This window comes from Pygoscelis adeliae, unplaced genomic scaffold (assembly GCF_000699105.1).
Source record: "Pygoscelis adeliae isolate BGI_AS28 unplaced genomic scaffold, ASM69910v1 Scaffold38, whole genome shotgun sequence".
Classification (NCBI taxonomy): domain Eukaryota; kingdom Metazoa; phylum Chordata; class Aves; order Sphenisciformes; family Spheniscidae; genus Pygoscelis; species Pygoscelis adeliae.
In genome coordinates this window covers 10,464,863-10,483,631 of record NW_008825614.1, presented here as the reverse complement: position 1 = coordinate 10,483,631, position 18,769 = coordinate 10,464,863, and the positions used below count along the sequence as shown (strand labels likewise).

The 18,769-nt window shown below is 44.7% G+C and overlaps 1 protein-coding gene across 1 annotated transcript in view; it reads right to left on the bottom strand.

Annotated features, from left to right (window-relative positions):
* The window catches only part of NINJ2 (ninjurin 2), a 48,309-nt gene that overhangs the window by 2,834 nt on the left and 26,706 nt on the right, over positions 1–18,769 (bottom strand).

Below are 18,769 nucleotides of genomic sequence, written 5' to 3'. Positions count from 1 at the left end.
GCGTGTTTTAAACATGTTGAGAGCGCCCAGTTTCCCCTCACAGTCACCTCGAGATATTAATAGGCACAAGATACTTGTGGTGATCAAGAGCTCGGCAAGGTTAGAAAAATACTGGGTATTTTTGTGGAAAACAAGCTTGTCCAGAGTTACAATAATGTAGATTACCCAGAGCCAGGGATTTTGCAAGGAATATTAAATTCTCTTCCTTCAGGGCACAGACAAGCCTCAAACTTACAGGGGATTAGAGAGAGATCTTCTCTTTGGGTCGAGCGTTCAAAGGACTCTCAGTGGCTGGGCTGTATATCTCCTCAGAACAATTTTTGCTGGCTACTGTCTTAGACAAGATGCTAGAGCAGATGGGACAATCCACATTTTCGTTTCTGAAACCAGGGGCACTATTTCTTCAAAACGCCAGGCACTGAAACGCACCAAGACAAGGGGTGGGATCCATCACACCTAGCTTCAACTAATCATTCAGGCACGTTTTTTGTCAGTGGAAAGAAACGGGTATTTACAAGGGATAAACCACCTGGTTGCCCTTAACCTAATTACAAGCTGTGGGTCATTTGGCTGTTTTTAGCCATCCAGCTTTTCTCTATCTTTCTTGTTAAGTGAGTTCCCCCGTTAGCTCCCTTGGCCCAAATGATGAAAAAAAAAAAAAAAGATAGAAAAGGGGACGATAGTTCACCCAGAGTGTCATCAGCTGGTAATAAACCACCAGCAAAGGCAACAATTACAAAAGATTTGGATATATCTGCAGCAAGCTATGATCTTCTTTGCTAGAAAGAAACAAAAACAACACTTCCACGTAGCAGACAGACTTCAGTTCTGGGTAATCAGCCTCCTGTCAGCTGTAGTGAACACTGGCAATCTTGCCCTCAGCACTGTCTGATGGATAACCCTTTAAATCTGGAGATAAGGGCCAGGTGTGGGCCTGGGGTGACCTCTTTTGCTCAGAGTGGTGGAAGAGATTTCTCCGGGTGCATACTGGAGGTAGGACTGCACCTACATCAAATGGTAGAGTCCTACTTTGGTCTTTTTGTACCAGATAAAGTACAAAATGTAATCTTTCCTCTGTGCTCTGGGCGTGATGCTAGGGAAGGGTTATGGCTAGTGATTTGTGCTGCTGTCTCTGGTCTCTTTGTGCACCCCTGGGCAAGAGTGGCTTTCTCCGTGCTAGGGTGGGAGTGTGAACAAAGCCAGTGATTCTGGGAGAGCGCTATATGTGGTTGTGTGTCTGATACTGAAATTTGGGCTGAATTTTGGAAGGGGGTTGTGGCCTGTGCCAGCGATCACCCTCGTGTGAGAAAGATGTGTAGTAAAAAGCAGGCAGGAAGGACTGTGTCCAGTTTGAACTATTGGTGAACTGTGATCCCTAAGAAGGGGCTGGCTTGGGGTAGGAAAGTGCTTTTGGGGATTTTTGGTTTTTGATAGCTTAAAGCATGTAATTCTTGTGGTTTCTAACAGTAAAGTTACTGTGGTTAAGAGGCTCCTTTGCAAAGCCTCTATTTTTTGCTGTGGAAGGTAGAATTTAAAAGATACTGGAAGGAGATAAAAGTAGAAGTCTAGAGAGCCAGTAAGGACTCTAAGGCAGTGCGTAGGGGTTCAGGACTTCTTAAACATTACTGTCTGGTGTCTGGGGCAGAATAGAGGTATCTCGCATCTCAGGCAAATGAGGCCAGCAAAAGGTCTGATCCTGGGAACACGTCTTAAAAACCCAGATTTAGCTACTCCCCCTTCTCAGCTGGCTTAAAAGCTCATGGTCCTGTCGCAACACAGTGGTACCCGTACCAAGTGGTGCAAAATTTGAGATTTGAACCCTTTCGTGTGCTTTCTTCTTTGTTCCTGAAGAGTCAGCCCTCCTCCCTGCAGCGTCACAAGGCTGGGCATTGATAGTTTATCTCTGCGTAATGCTGAGTTAAGGGTGTGAGAACAAGGACACTGTACAAATAAGACAGAGCTTTTGTTAAATGAGTGACTGGTACAAGGAGGATGAGACATCTGTTCCCAGTTGCTTATGTGGAGACAAATAAAGCAAGTCAGGAGCTCTTGTTGAATGAAAACACATCCTCCTTTTGACCTGCCCCCATGCTCCTTTACCTGGAGTGTGAAATGGGGCAGACTTGCAATGTACTGAGCTCCGTGTCCCAGATGATCAGGCAATGAAAATAGACAGCTTTCACATGGGCTTTTCTCGTGTGGATAAGTGCAATGGCATGTTCCCCTGTCTGGGACATGATACCACAGGCAGGGACAGCCACCAGCCTCTGATGCAGAATCACTGGATCTGGGAAACCCTTGCACTGAGCAATGAAGAACGTGAGTCCTATTTCACAGTTCTGTCAGCCCAGGCTTAGTAGATCCACAAAGGTGGCCAAAAGGTTAGTGGATGATGAAAGCTGTGCGCCAGGCTTTCACTTAGGCAGCTAAACAATCAACCAGTTTGCCGGAGTCCTTATGATGTCTCCAGCTCCTCTATGGATTTGGCCCTTACAAAGTATTCTGCCTAGTCCAGCGGCTACAAATGCAAGCCTGGAGTCTCAAATAACAAGAGGCTTAAACAAACCAGGAGTCTTCGGAGACCTGGCATTTCAATTAATGCAGGAGGGTGGTTTTGCTTGGGATGCCTGGTGCCATAGCTGTCACCAGCTAACCACTGCATCTGTGGGGTATGAACGCATGGCTGTGACTCTCTTTTTGAGCTGCCACAATGCATGCACAGCTTTTCAAAATGGGACCATTTCTGCTTTTGCTTTGTCTTAAAGTTCAGTCCTTTCAGTCCTATAAACTGCTGCGGCTCAGGAGCTGATTCACAAGCAACTGAGATTTCCCTGCAGCAGGATTGCCCAGACAGCTGTGGGGGGGGGTTGCATGGGATCACTGGGGGGATTAAATGATTCCCTTTTGGCAAACGGAGCCCTGTCAAGTCACAGGAAATACCTGAAAGCTCATCAAAGTGATTTATGTCATCAGGCTAGAGCTGGTGTCTTTCTAGTCACTTTGAAAGTGTTCCCCTTCTGAGAGTGGTGATCGCTGCCTTTTCTTCTCCATATTGCGTCAAAGAGGAAATTGCAAATATGGATCTGGCAGTCAGACACAAAGTTCATCTTGCAAGCGTTGGTGCAGAGCCAGCATGTCTGCTAGAAAATAGCACCTACCAGTATGCAGCACTTTCCCAAGATGGGGATGTATCATTGTTGCCTGCTTTTTAAGGGTAGGGGAAATTAGGACTTGGAAAAAGTACAGCCCAGTCACACAACTGGTGCTGGAGCTCGGCTCCCATGTCCCATTTCCGGATGTTTTGGCTTTCCATATGAGACAGCCTGACTCTGCTGGCTTCAGTCTGACCTCAGGCAAATCCCCTTTCTGCTTCCTTTTGTGTAAACGTGGCGCAGCGATACAGATCACTGCAGGGGCTGAGTGAGGCACCCATCTATGTTTTGTAAGTCAGAGGCTTTATTCTTACTCAAAGCACATGCAACACAAGTATTGAACTCTCACTTCAATTGTTATTTTTAAATTTTCGCAGGAATTCTTATAGAAAGATGGATGGATATCACCACAAGTGTGGGATTTTTTTTTTTTTCCGTTTTAAACTCGATCTCTGGTTTTGCTGTAGGGAGCTGGCAGGTCCCAGGGCCTGTGAAACCTGACTCTGGCACCAGAGGGCATGCTGAGCTCCACAGCTCACTGAAGCTACCTGAAAAATTTCCACTGAAATTAATTTTCAAGGGAAATTCTTTGCTTTTTATTATGCATTCATTTTTACAAGAAATAGCTACTTTCTTCTGAAAACTTTTGGAAGGGGTTCATCTAAATATTTCTTTCCAAAGCTTGCAGATTTTGGGCGAAGGGAGCACAGAGCTTTCTTAAAGCTACTCGGACAATTTCTACAAATCCTACCGTTTCTCTTGTCATATTTTTCAGGGCAGGAAAAAAAAATTACAGAGCAGATCGAATTGCAAATCTGTGTGCTTTGTGGGTTTTGTGACCCTATCCCCAGGGGAGAACAGCCTGAAAGAGACAGTGGGACAGCATGAGGCTCACAAGTATGAGAATGATAATCCTCTTCATGGGAGCGTTCTGGCAGAGGGGGATGTCTGAGGAGAAACTGTACTATTGGCTGTTAGTTCCAAGGGAAATGCTGGAGCATGCGAAAGAAAACAGACATGAATGCAAGCCGTGCACTCGGAGGGGTAGGTGCGGAGACGCCTGCCACGGGGATCCCGGCCGATAAACAGCCAGCTGCACACAGGCGAGCACACGCAGGCACGCACACACGCAGCATCAGGCACCAGGGAGAATCCGGGGTATTTTTCCACAGTATTTGCCAGCTGGCAGCTTTAGAAGTACTTTGTAAACATCGGTTGATGAAGGTTAAAGCACACAGAGAGTCATCACCTTGCAAGGTAGGAGAGGAGCACAGTTCCCTTTCTACGGGCAGAAAGCGGAGAGGTTAAAGGCCCCGCTCTCAATACTTCTACTTTTAAGTGCACAGTTATTAGCTACTCTACTTTTCCAGAGAAGCTCACTCACTGCAGCTCCTGACCACTTCGCTTGGGATGAAGGGAGCCAATTCTAATATTCTTGGCCTAGCTGCCGTGCCTAGGCACAGTCAGCATCTGTGGCAGCACCGGGAACAGCGACGATTACCAGACGTCTGCCCACCCAGCGGGTCGGACTTCCCTCGCAGGGCTGTACGTGTCAGCCTGCAGGCGAGGAAGCAGGTTTGTGCACAGCCACACGTGTGCAAGAGAAGAGGCATGCAGGGAACGCTTTGGTCAGTACCAACTATGCTGCGAACTCTGTGAGGTAAAAGCTGTTTTTCTCCAGTTTGGCACAACAGCAAGCATCTTGGCTGCGTTCCACAAATCAAGGTAATAGTAAACCTCATCATGGATGCTGCAGGCAAAAGAAAAACTGAGTGTTCAGGGCCAGTCCCCCTCTTCGGCCTCTGTGGAGGCTGTCAGCTAGTTCAGTTGTGCTTAGGTTTTTTTCCTTTTAATATAGCCATCTGTTCTCCTCGCTAGGGGTCCTGTTCAGAGCCAAATGATTGTGTTGCCTTCAATTCATATTGGATAAATCCCAGAAAATAAATCAGGGATGCTTTCCTGGTATCTCAGGCTCTCCCCATGTATGGGACTGGTTCTCTTGGAGATCTTTCTCTGAGGTGTTCCTCCACTTCTGTGACAGGTCACTGCTCAGTGTAACGGAGGGCTCACTGACACCAACTGTTTGGGTGAGAGCTCTCCAACCAAAAAGTAACTTCCAGGAGCTGAGACCCGCTGCCTCTTCAGAAGTGAAAGCCTAGGCAAACGGCAGGCACAGATCCTGTGTGCTTGCTAAGCACTGTTCATATTCTTTAGTCTCAAACTCCCACTCTCCATTTGCTTTATCCACCTCCTGTGTCTCATCTCACACCCGCAAGCAAACTTGGTGAGCTCTCTTGGGCAGAGGTGTCACCACGGTACAGCACTTAGGACCTTCATCCTTGAGCTAAGGGGTGCCGAAGTAGGACACTGCTATCGCTAGAGGGATGAAAGTGCAGTTGGGTGAGACTGCCAGCAGAGCCTCTCAGATTTACCCAGCTGAAAGACTGGCCTCATATTCTCACTACAACTTCCTGAAGTAAGGCCACGCAAGAGCAGGAGGCTAACAGCCAAACCTAACAGCACGTAGAGCTGAAGGGTTGGAAGTGAAGCTGGGCAGTCCCTGGCTGTGGCTGGCAGGGGGAGCAGAGGAGAGGAGCGGGTGTGAGTCGTGAGGTAGCAGAGCCCCACGAGAGCCGGGGCACCTCTCCATGCCCTTGCCCTCTAGCTGACACGCAGTCTGTTCTGCTTCCCAGCTGGCTGTGACACTCGCAGCCTGCAGAGACCGGCTTGTCGCATCAAGCATGCATGCTCTGCTCTCCATTTCTCCCTTTCCATGCTTCTTCTCATCTCTTATTCATCCTGCAGACACTCTCTGTCCCCATCTGCATCTTCTGTTCAGCTCCTTTCATCCTCTTCCTCTATTCTCTCCTTCTCCGTTCTTTTATCACCCTGCGCCTTTCACCTTGTCTTTCTTTCACACTTTTTCCTGCTATTGAGCTCCTCCTCCTTCATGCATCCCCTTCCTTGGGTTGCTGTCTCCTCTTTCTCCCCGCTCTTTTCCCCCTTTGGCACCCTGTGCTGCTGTATGGCAAGTTTCTTGAATCCGTTCACTCTCTGACGCCACTCGGCTTCCTATGCTACAGGGCAACATAAATTATGTATCGCTCAAATAGCTGTCTTACCAAATCTATATTAAACTCCCTCGTTAAGTGTATTTATGATACTGAATTGAAGGGATCCAGGAATCGACTGGCAGGCTGCAAGGCTGAGCTGGAATAGAAGATAATTTTTCTTTTCCAGGTAGCTGGGATGAGGACAAGGTGGGAAGGGCAGTGACACTGGTGGAGGAGCCTCCATCCATAGCTCAGAAGCAGTTAGTGGGTTTGGGGGCTCAAGAACTGCTTGGCACCAGCAATTACAATGTGCTGATGCATGATCTCTGATTGCTGAACAGAAGCAATTGGGTGTGTATGTGTGGTGGGGGGACGGCTCTTTGAATGTATGGAATTGGGAGTGCACTCAAAAGGATTAGTGGGAACAATTATTTCCAAAGCCAGGATATAGAAGCTGGAGCCTATTCAAGTCACTAGTGTTTAGCACACAGAGCAGTTTTATCCCAGTGTTTTGGGGGAGGGGGGGGGAAGAAAGGGAAGACCAAAAACATCTTTACAAGAAAAAATTAAAAGTAGGTTAGCAGAGAAAATGAGTTTATAAAAAATGGAAGAGCAGCCGGGAGGCACAACAGTAACTACTGCATTGTGCTTACAAAGCTAAACACGTTAAGAAGAATAAATCCCCAAGCTGGATGGCTTATGGCCCAAAATATTAAGAAAAGCTGGGCCTGATCGCAGGCTGCTGCCAGATCCAAAGAGCAAATGTGTTCATATAAATCATTTTAATACAAAACATTCCTAAAGCAAGGTCCTAAATTTGAACTTCTTCCAAGTCTAAGGGTGTTTGCATCCAATGCTGAGGGGTCAGGTTGATTTCTAAAACTGAGGGAACACAGTAACAGCCATACTGGATCAGACCAAAGGTTCTACTCCCCTCTGACTGCGGTTTGTAGCAGATGTGTAGGGTAAAAAAAAAAAAAAATCTTAGAATGGGACAAGCATGTAGCAACGGTCCCGTGTGCTCTGTTCACCCAGTGACCTGCAACTCTGTATACAGAACCATCCCAGCCCTGGCCTGATGTTGCTTTTCACGTGAGGAAGCCCAAGGTTAATTTGTCATTTGCTGTGTGGCTTAGGGCATCCTACTTGCTCTCCCTGGATCTTGGTTTCCCCGTCTGTAAAATAATGAGAATGCTCACATAGGTGATATCTAGGGAGAGAGGTGGCTAAGATCTGCTGTAGAAGTGCTATACGTGCCTGTGGACTGAATTCATCATGCAGGTAAGCCACTGAAGCTGATGAAATTAGGTATGTGATTTTCTTATTCCCAGGGGGCTTTACATCTTGCAGTGTTTCCCAGATAAACCTCACTCTAAGGCACTGGAGTTCAGGTTCATTTGCAGATTTTGACACGTATGTGCCCCTGGCCACCCTCTGAGTGCTCAGGCCTCTCCATGGAAAGGAAGCTGTGACAGTCCGGGTGGAAAGAGGGGAGAACACGACTGAGGGTTTCAACAGAGGCAGAGCTGATGAAATCACATCCATAAACAGTGGAACTCAGGGGGTTTGGTCCCTCTATTATTTATAAGGTCTTTCATCCACAAAGCATTTTTTCTAGTTTCATGTGTACCAACACTCACAATGTTTTTGTCCTGCGGGTCAGTGTCTGTCTCCTATTGCAGTGCTCACCAGCATCTCACCTGGGTACATAGTATTCTCTTTCTTCAAAAACTGCCAGGCTTAGCTTCCTTCTCTGCCAGGAAATTGAACCAATCTCTGGATCTAAAAAGGCTGAATCTGCTGATTTTGTTCAAAACTGGCACACTCTGAGTTGTGTCAGTTTGCAGCTGAGCATCTGGCCTCATGCCATCAGGAGAGGTGAAGAAAAAAAAAAGGTGCTGTTGCTGATCTAGACTTTCGTAACCCCCTTAATCCCAATTGTTTATATGTTTTTTTATCAAGGCTGGCCAAACTAGGTATTGAATACAGAAACTAGTGAGGTAGTAACTGGGGTTACAGGGGCAGATACTTGTAGTCAGCAATGAACTTCAGGGTAGGGAAGTCTGCAGAGTGGCGTCTCAGGTCTGTGTTAGGCTGCTTGGGAATGTCATGCTTAGAAACAACATCAGCTGTCGCTAGAAAGATTTTAAACACATTAGGAGTGCTCTAACAAATGGCTGTTGCATTTTAATGTGAGAATATGCAAAGTGATGCATGGCTATGGCTGTTCAGATTCAATTAGTGTTATTACCCTTCCATTAAGCTCTGGCTTGTGGGGCTGCCTCTTGCTTGGGAGCCTGCTGTGCCAAGGAAGGCTGCTACTGCCTCACCAGGGCTCGGGCGATGGGTAAACCTGGAGAGGATGCAAGGTGCTATGCTTGAAAGGAGCACGGCTGTGTTCTCAGCAGCGTGTGTGGGAGCACCTCTGAGTACCGCTGAGCACATCCATGGTGTCTCTCTGAGCCTGGCTGAAGAACTGTCATGTTTGTTTGCTGTGGGTTTAGTATTGCTTTGTGTGGGGTGAATACATTAGCATTTCTGCTTGTGGTTTGGTTATTGTCTGACTGAGGCTATTGCTCCTGTTCTTAGACTGATTATGGCAAGTGATTTAGCTACACTTTAGAGGGTTTCACTGCTGCTGTGACTAAAATGGACAAGAATGGGACTGTGTGGGTAAAGGCACTTCTAGGAGTTGGAGAGGTCTGAGCTTGGCTCTAAGCTGTTGCATAATTTCTGTCTTGGATTCTTGGTAAAAATGGGGATAAAACTATTTCAGTTTTTATATGTTAAGAGCTTTCCAGCATAAGAAAATGCCTCATTTTTTTTGTGTGTACAGTAACTAGCACAATGGAGCTCTGGTCTCAGTCAGAGCCTCTTATCCTAACTCTACTAGAGATAAAAAGGTAGAAGGTTCCTCAAAGTTTAACTGGATTTTAATAGGATTGATTGTTAGCTTGTGCAGAGCATTTACCCATGTAACTATTACCCATGTTTTAATAAATGAACCAGCTGAGGAGCCAAAATGCATCATCATAGATCAGTGAAGGATGGCAGAGTACAGAATGAGACAGGTGTCCTGCTTTTGAGTCTCTTGCTTTCACTACAAAGCTTCACCTACCTGACAGCAGTTATGGATGGCTACCAGCAATTAGAAGTACTATTTTTTCACGACAAGATATGAACATAGCTGATTTCTAAAGTACCCAATATGGGGCATTTCTTTCCCCTACACTTGCTACATCAGCTCTTCAAGGTGTATATTCAAGCTCGTTAATTGAGTATGGATTCATTGGCTTAAATTTAATTTCTCCTTTGAGTGGCAAAACATTAAGCAATTGTTTTGGCATGCATTGCTTCAAAAAGGGTCAGTATGAAGCAAGACTGAATCAAGAAGGTACTTGAAACAAATTCCCACCAGGGAAGGCAGCTAATTTTCACCTGTATCCTATGGACCATTGGAGATGTCTGCTTCTTAGGCATCCTCAAAAGGCAGCTAAGAAAAGTGAGCTCATATATGTAAGACACCTCTTGAACATATAAGTGATATCTCTGAAATGGTCTGCACTCTGCTGGGAAACATTTACAAGTTCAGAGTTTTAAAGCAATGGAAAACACCCAGTGAAATGCCTTAGAGAAGCCTAGAGGTATTCCCTTCTAAGCAGCTAAGGTTAATCTTTTGCTGCTCTGTAGCTTGTGAGCAGGTAAGGTGCTGAATACAACGGCTCTTTGCTCCACTCTTCTTCTGGAAAAAATTGTCACTGCAGTTCAAGTCAGGAAGGAGATACCTCAGTTGCAGAAGCAGGGGATATGTCCCACAAGGAGGGGATGCTATTATTTTCTGATTCAAGTGGCACCCAGACACCTCATCACACGTGGGTGTCCTGTTACGACAGGCACAAATAAACTTGCTTAGGAGCACACAGGCAGCCTGCAACAGAAGTAACTCAGAACTTGATCTAGTTTTCTGACAGCATCGCCTCCCTCCCTTCAGACTGCAGCTTGCTGAGTCCTTGCCCACTGTTGGAACCAAATAATCCCACCCTTTGGCTCTTCCTCACCGATTTTCCTCTTTCATTGGCACATCTAGTGTCTGGGGGGATGCAGACATTGTTTTGGGGACGATATTGCAAAGGAAATACTCAAGTTTCTCTGCAGTCTTGCTGCTGTTAGCTGAAGTTACATGAATCTGAACCAACAGGAAAATCCAGATGGGGTCAGGGTGAGTTTTGTGCCAGAACCTGTTATTTGGCCATATGTGACAGAAACCTGAAGCAGCCAGAACCTTGAGGTAGAATCACCTCACATCAAAAGGCAAAAAAAGCCTCTAGTCTGTAAAACTGGGGTTATGAGAACAGTCTATTAAGCTGAAAAAAGGGTAATTCATGAATTAAAGAAATCGTTGGGTGAGACACATGAACTCTTAAAACAAAGTGTCTTTGCATGGTGAGTCTGTTCCTTCAGTCTTTCTTTCCCTCCCAGCAACTTCCACGGACTACCTGTTGTGTATAAACCTGCTGGTCTCCTAAAAGTCCCTGGGAGACCCTTCTCCCTGCTGCTTGCTGAGTTACTCGCTCTCTTTCCCCTGCATAGCCCTGTGGCGTGTGCTCTGGGTGCTCTTCCCCCTCTTCTAGAGCCTTCTGATGGCCAAGGGAACAACAGCTGGCACAGGGCAAATGGGCAGCTGTCCTCCCACACCATCCCCAAGTGGGAAAGTGTGTCCCAGCCATGTCCTTTTTACTGGAGTATGCAACTTACAGTCTCTATACAGTAAATTGGAAGCAACCAAACTAAGCAGTTATGCCATCTGCTGTGATTAGTGTTTGTGGAACTTTATTCTGGAAGAAACTAGCCCTGTGCAAGACCCAGCTCCCCGACCCAAGCTCGCGTACCAGCCCACCCATGGTGAGTCCCCTTGTGGAAAGGCAGCAGCACCGCGCTCTGTGGGATATTCTCATGTCCCATGGAAGTCCCTGGTGGCAGCTGCTTCAGCAGGCTGACCCTGACACTGAGAGAGAGTGAAGGGGTTGAGGGCAGCAAAAAGATTGCAAGGAGCAATTCCCGCCCCCCCCCCCCCCGCGCGACAGTTCACCCCGGGTGCAAATTTTTCCAAGCCACACAGACCCAATGAGATCTCAAACAATGTCACACAGAGGGTCCAAGCTCTGTAATTAAGACCCTGCAGAGGCTCAGCTCTTGTAGGGGAACCGGCATTCCCAGGCAATGTGTTGTCACTAGAGAGCACTGAGGCCCAGGGGCACAGCTAACTGGGTCACCAAGGGAGCCCTCCCTGTGTTGGGAACAAGGGAAAGATCCAACACAACATCCTTACAAAACCCTGGCTACAGGAGGAAAACCTGAACTCAGCATATCTAGTGACATGTTGCTTTATGTGGGTTTAACAACTTGAGGTGTCTGAGTTGGGAAATCTTGACTCTATTGTTCCTATTAATAATTTAATTGAAAGCTGGGCCAAGGCCCTGCCTTAGGATGTACGGTAAAGCTCAGGGAGCAGGTTTAAGGTGGTTATAGATTGGAAGGTTTTCCAATCTAATTGGAAAATCCGATTTCCTTGGTAATTAGAAATATTAAGTTTGGCTTTCCCTTGTCTTCCTGGAGGAATGTCAAGGGTGGGGTCATCCTGTTGTTTGGGTTTATAGCTTGCTATGTTGACAGAAGGATTCATAGGATGAGGTTGTTTTTCCTTTTCTTTCTATCCTTCGGTGCAGCTCAGTGGTGCTCTAACAGCTAGCTATACTAAATTCAGGGCGGTGATATAGTGTGCTATAAAAGTGGTCATCGGTATACCAGTAATATTACACATAAATTGTGAATTACTGGTGGGCAGAGATCAGAAATGAAACAGCTGGTGGCCAGTAATAGCTCCCATTTCTGAAAAATGGTACTGGGATTTCTCTGTCCAACTTCCACTGAGTTCAATGAAAGTTAAACAATTAAAACACTTACCTTTGGCCATCTCAGCTTAAGTTAACAATGTTAAACTAAATTATACTCCAACGGTGTGGCCCTGAAAGCATCTCCATTAAGATACTTTATAAGATCAAAGTGGCATAATTGAAGGGCCGGGATCAGAATTTTTTCATAATAGCACGTAACATGCCTGTTCCTCTCGGCAAACTGGATTAAGTAGTTAATGTTAAATTGAGATCACCAGGTCACTGGCACAACAGAGGAACTGTGTGCGAAAACCAGCAACTTGCGTTTCAACTAGGGGATGCTGGAGAGATTAAGGCAAAATCGTATGTCTCAGGAGAAGTAAATTAAAATGAGGAGAATGAGGCACACAGGAATTCAACAGAAAACAAAGGGACCTCTGCTGCTTTTGCTTTTTATTTGCGAGTTGCTTGCTTTTTGTTGGCCTCTGAGACTGAGTGGGGAGATGCAGTGGGGAGGGCTATTGCCCCACTGCCCCCCATGTTGGGGGCTGCAGAGTTTTGTCTCCCTCTGGTGGCCGCTCCAGCTGTGGCCTCACAGCTGCCTCCACCTTCATGTCTTGGGGAGTTTGGAAGCTCAGCTTTGAAATCTCAGGTCCCATGTTACAGCACGCAGCTGCAACAGCTACATCAGTATGTCTTCCTAAAATGTAGGATCTGCTCTCAGGATTTACTGGGAGGAGGGTGGCAGGAGAAAGAGCCAAATTAGATGAGATAACCAGCAGGTGGTGCTCAGCTGTAAATGCAAGGGGTTGCTCTATTGTTAAGATGGTAGCAAGAATTTTTGCAGTGCAAGTGGTTATCCTATGCCTCTGCTAATATGCTTGCCATTTTTTCCAGTGGATTATGAATTTAGGTAGTGGTTATATGCTACCTAGATAGAGTTCCTAGGTTAGGAAGTATTGCAAAAGTGCGGTGTATAATTTGGAAATTTCTCTGACCAGCTGCAAAGTAGCAATTGAAGTCTAAGGGCAAAAAGTTCAGAAAGCATAATTGTTTGGGCTTCAAAGATGCCTGATATAACTTATTTAAGATACAATGCTGTAGGAATCCACACAATAAAAGAAAAATGCAGCAGCTGTAGAGCTCTCTCTCCCTCCTTTTTCCCTCTATTAATCATCTATTTTAGAGTTCATTTTGTGCTTTTATGTTGTGTTAAAATAATACACAAGACCCTGGACTAAGTTGTGACTGGAAGATTGTAGTGAGTAATGTTTGCAACAAAGCTCAGGAGGGGAGCTCTGTAAAAAAAGAGCTACTTCGGAAGTTGGTCATGCATGTAAAACTGGCTGTTATTAAATTTGATATATTTTTTTAATGGTCGCTGTAGCCCTAGGTTGTATTCTTTTGAATATTGAATACCAACCACCTGACACACATTCTTGCAATAAAATTTCTCTTCTGCTAAAACTGTCTCTCCTGCTTTAACAGACTACGTACTCTGAATGTCAATAGTAGCCTCCTGAAGTCTTAAATTTCTCTTCCCTGCACCACAGGAAGGACACTGCAGTAGGGCTTGGAGAAGTATTATGTTTTGGGCTCAGTTTCTCATACAGCTGTTGCTGTGGCTGTTCAGTTTTACATAAAAGCAATACTAAAGGTCAGATTAGATAGCATTTTAGAAATAAACCTGTCCTTGACCTAAATCCTGTGCAACCCCACTTACTGATAGCGCACAGAATGCAAGCAAGCATAGACTTCGTTCTCCTGTTTCAGTTTCTAAAACAATGATTTAGAGCAATCGGGCTCTGAAGGGAGTGTTCCCATATAGCCTTAAATGATGAAGGTCTACCTGTCTCAAATCTGGCAGGAGAAGGAATGTACACCATTACTTTCTACCCCAAGACATAGATGACAAAGCTTAGGGAACAATATCTCAAAAATAGACTAAGCATTCCAGAGAATGGGGTTTGATGCTTCCAAAAGTGTTGAGGGCTTTCTAGACGATTGAATAGAAATGAGTCAGTAAGCATTTATGGGCTACTGAGGAAGCTCATGTGGCTGAAGCCGTGTTTGTGAGAGGGCTCTGCAAACAGCAGGCGTGTGTGGGGAGAAAGATCAGATTGCTGATTCCTGCCTAGCTAGTGGAGCCAAGGTGTCCTCTGTGGGTTTGTCTCCGATCACAGCGGTAGGGCACATCAGACCTTGTTGTTATTACCCATCCAGTCCAGCATTCTGTCTCAGACTCATGGAAGCAATAACTGATTCATAAATCCTCTGCTTCAAAATTAAGTGGTCTCTCCTAACCATTAAACTTAAGTGCTGTTCCTTTTAATGAGCCTAACAGGGCTGGAACTTCTAGTATAACCAGTGGGAACTTCTCACCCATGATACTTTGCTTAGGCAGCTGTTCCAGGCAACAGTACAGCAAAATACTGCTCTCTGAAAATTATATAGTCTGAGGTCTTTCTAGTCACTTGAAAGGAGGTGGATGGAAATAAACTCTGAGCTTCATTATGCTAATATATCTAAAGTGTCACAGGAAGTGCTTTGCATCAGGGAAGCCAAAGCAACATTTAAGCAGATAGCTGTGGAATGGCCTTTTGGCTGCAACCAGCTTCAGCTAGGGACCTGTTTGATGTGTTCCTGACTCGATGGCCAGCTGTGTTTCTACTGCAAGGTGTGGGGAAGAAAGCTTCCACCGATCTCCCTGGGGGAAATAGGAGCAGGCATTCAGTGGGTAGTGCTGGGGTGTGGGTTTCTGTCCAAAGGCACTGATTAAAAGCTCCTATTGGCTTTGGTGGATTTGGCACATACTCAGCATTTCTGCAAGTCAGACTGGGTTTATGTGCATTTGAGGCAATCTTCTCCAGTGTAATCAATTAATTAAGAAAGATGCATTTAATTAGGCTGCAGAAATAAATTAAGAAAATTGGAGCCCAATTCAACTGAAGCTGTGCTAGCTTTGACAAGCAAAACAATGCCTTTGAAACAGTTTCTTGTGAATTAATTTCGTCAAGGAGTTTCCCTGTTAAGTATCCTTGCTGACAACAGGGCTGCCATCTGGGGGAAGGGTGTTACATCAGTACATTGAAAAACCCAAAAATCCCATTAGATTAGACAAATCTAGAACTGTAACTTGGTCACTGGACACACCTGGTAGTTATGGGAAGTTTAGTTACTGATGTCTAAGATCATAGCAGCAACTACAGATGCTCAAGCTGAATGAAATTATCATTGCTGACAAGCCAAGAGAACTCAGGTGGATGTCCAGATCTGTCATAGAGGTTGCATCACTCAGGTGTGTCATATCTTAATGTGAAAAGTGAGATGAAAAATGCAAACCGTGGCTGGGAAGAAATTCAGGAATGGTCACTGTCTCTAGCTGTGCTGTCGGTTCCACTCCAGCTGCTGATATGGCACCTGCACTTTTGAATTTGTATTCTCTTATCACTGACGCACTCAAGGGTTTGGGCAGGTGATTCATGTACACTGATTCACAATTCATCCTGGGTGAAGTTTGCAGCAAAAGGTATTGTCTTTGGTGTCATATACATGGGGGGGAAAAAACACAACCTGTTACCAGGTTCTTCCCTAGCATAAGCCGCCTTCACTGTGACCTACAGACTTCTGACTTGCTTCACTGCCTGTGAAGTTGGAATTGAGATTTTTGTTCTGGCAATTTACACACCATCATCTCTCACTTATCTCTGGGTGGTTTATTCAGGTTATGGATTAACCGAGCGATCATTTAGCAACACCCTGCTCTCTACTGCTTCCAGTCCAACTTGGTACAGCTGCGTGTGGGGCTGCACAGACTTATTGACTTGGCTCAGTGCTAATTTAGGAATCTCCACAGCCTGCTGTATTGCTGAGCTTTCTTTTCTCCTTTATACTTTTGGTGCTTGCTCTCACAGCCTGGACACAGTCATACCCTGCTACAACAAAATGTCAGTTATGACAGTTACACTCAGTTCATGATTTTCTAGGTATCAGCAAACAGATTTATTTTTTATACATCCTTTTTTTTTTTTTGTGGGAAGTTTATCCAGGTCATAAAATCCCAGCAGCTTCTCCCTTTTAAAACAGTTACTTTTGATGGAAGAACAGTGGAGTGACTCCACAGGAGGAGGAAATGGCCGCAATAATCATCACCTGTCAGTCCAAGGACTTCCAAGACTAAACCCAACAAAGCTTCTCAGCAGTTCTCAGTTGGTGGCTCTCAGTCAGCACAGTTGGTGGCTACAAAATGCCAGCAAGAGCTGTGCTCGGGCATCCTCTGTACTTTCTTATAGACACCAGTATGAGAGCCATAGACCTCTCTGAAGGGACTGGAAGATCCACGTATCAAAAGAACTAGTTCTGGAGCTTACATTCTTTGTGCGAGAAGATTGTCACAGAAGTGGCATTACTGTCCTCTTCTAAGCCCTAAGCTGCAGTGGGACTCATACATGAAAGCTCAGGGCCCCAGCCAGACTCCACTGGTGATAATGGAATGTGTAATTGATTTTGTGGTGAAGTAAAAAGATGCATCCTGCAACCTTGTGAGTAAAGAAAGGTCTATTCACTTAATGCGGCAGGATTCAGATGCACACAGTCCTGGAGCACCTCAGAATGATCAGCCACTTTCCCAAAGCTAGCTTACACTATCATTCTGAATGTTTACCTTCACAGTACAAACAAAAAAGAGGTGTATTGACGCACTAAACAGGTACACTTCTCTCCAAAGAAACCAGTTTGGTTAGTCAGCCTGGGTGTTCACAAGAGATGGAAGGAAATCATTAAAAAAGACTGCATAGTAGGTATGATAATTAGCCATGTGGTTGGTACCAGACAATAGAGGCTTATGCGGAGCCTAGGGAATGTGGAGAGATAACTTTACCTTTCCAAACAGGAGGGCATCAAGCTGTGCTTCCCTGCCTGGGAAGTAGGTCAAGAGGAAATACACTTTCAATTCATATTCATCTCATAATTATTTCACGTACTGAAGAACAGCATTTCTGTCAAGGGGAAGATGCCTCTGTGGCCAGTCTTACGGAATAACAATCCTCCACTCGAAGCAACAGCATGCATATTTGACACTTACAGCATCAGCGCCCATCAGCACTGCCTTCCACATGAGCTCTCATTGCACTTCTGCTGTTAGTCGTCGCTTTGCCAAGCTTCACAGTCACTCCAGACATCACCACCAGTGGATCCAGAGTGCTGGATCCTAGCACGAGAGTGCACTGCTTCACATTTTCCAATGGGACTCAAATCAAGATGTGATATGCTGTTGCTCCTGGTACTAAAGCCGATCATCATCTTTCACTGACGCTATTGGAGAAGCAAGTGGTCCTGACAAAACATTTGTATCAGGATGTGTATGTTAAACAGGACACCATTAAAAATGTATCTTTTTTTGATTCTTGAGGGGGGAAAAGAGAATACTTTAACATGTATTTGCTTATTTTCATATGTAAGAGAGAATAACAAGTTGGAAAGGACCTTTGGCGGTCATCTGGTCCAACTCTCTGCTCAAAGCTAGGCCAACTGTGAAGATACGTGAGGTTGCTCAGGGTCATATCACTAAAGTGTTAAATGGAAGGAGTGTCCAAAACCTCTCTGAGCTACCTATTGCAATGTTTGACCGCCATCATAGAGATTTTTTTTTTTTTCCTTAGAGGTTTCAAAGGTGTGTTTTAAAGATGGATGTCAAAGGTTAAGTAAGGATAAATCTATATTAGTCTAGGTAGAGAAAGTGTTATATAGTCATCTACAGTACCTGTTTTTGTTTTTTTGGTATAAAAGGGCTATGTTTCTGAAGTAGAAGAGAGCCTTTCCCAGCAAAATAAAAATCAAATACTTATGTTCAAAGTAAATTTTCTGATGATTTGAAGGAATGTGTAAAGCATCACTGGAGGAGAAAGGAAAAAAAAAAAAAAAAGGCCAAGCAACAGTGTCTTAGAGAATGATGACAGCATGATGGTTCTAATTTAGCATTCAACTGTAGAGAAATGTAAACATAAGACTAAATACAGCCACTCCAATTTGACAAATCTTCTGTTCTATGTTGAAAAACAATGTATGTAGGATGTGAAATACTACCATTAGAAAGCACACTGCTTTCAAGCTGCAGTGTATAATCTCCACATACGGTACTTACTGATGTTTCTTAAAAAAAAAAACACACCTAATTTTAAAAAAGAATTGCCAATAGCACAGAAAACCAAATCTGCTGCACCAAGTTATATATGTTCCAGGTCTTTATCTGTAGTAAAATATTTAGTAGCTAGTTCTATTCTCTGCCCCAGTTAATTTTTTTTTTCATAAAACATTCTTGGTTTCACCATAACTGAGAAATAGTTGCAGTACTATTTCATCATCATGTTTTCGAGATAATTAAATTGAACTCCAGTGGAGACAGGACACTACGGGTTTTATTTTAGTCTGGAAAGTTGAGACTAATCCTTTATGTTAATTTTTGCCAGCTAAGGAAGCCAGTAAAGTCAGAAATTTCTGAACCTCTTCTTATCCAAGATTTTAAACTTAAAAATGAGCTAATACAAGAAGGCTGATTTGGTGGAAAAAAATCCACTTTTTTTATTCCTTTACTGGAATTACTTCCCCTGTAATACTATACGTAAAACACAAAACTCGGCCCTTGCATCAGTTATATTGCCTGAAGTAACAG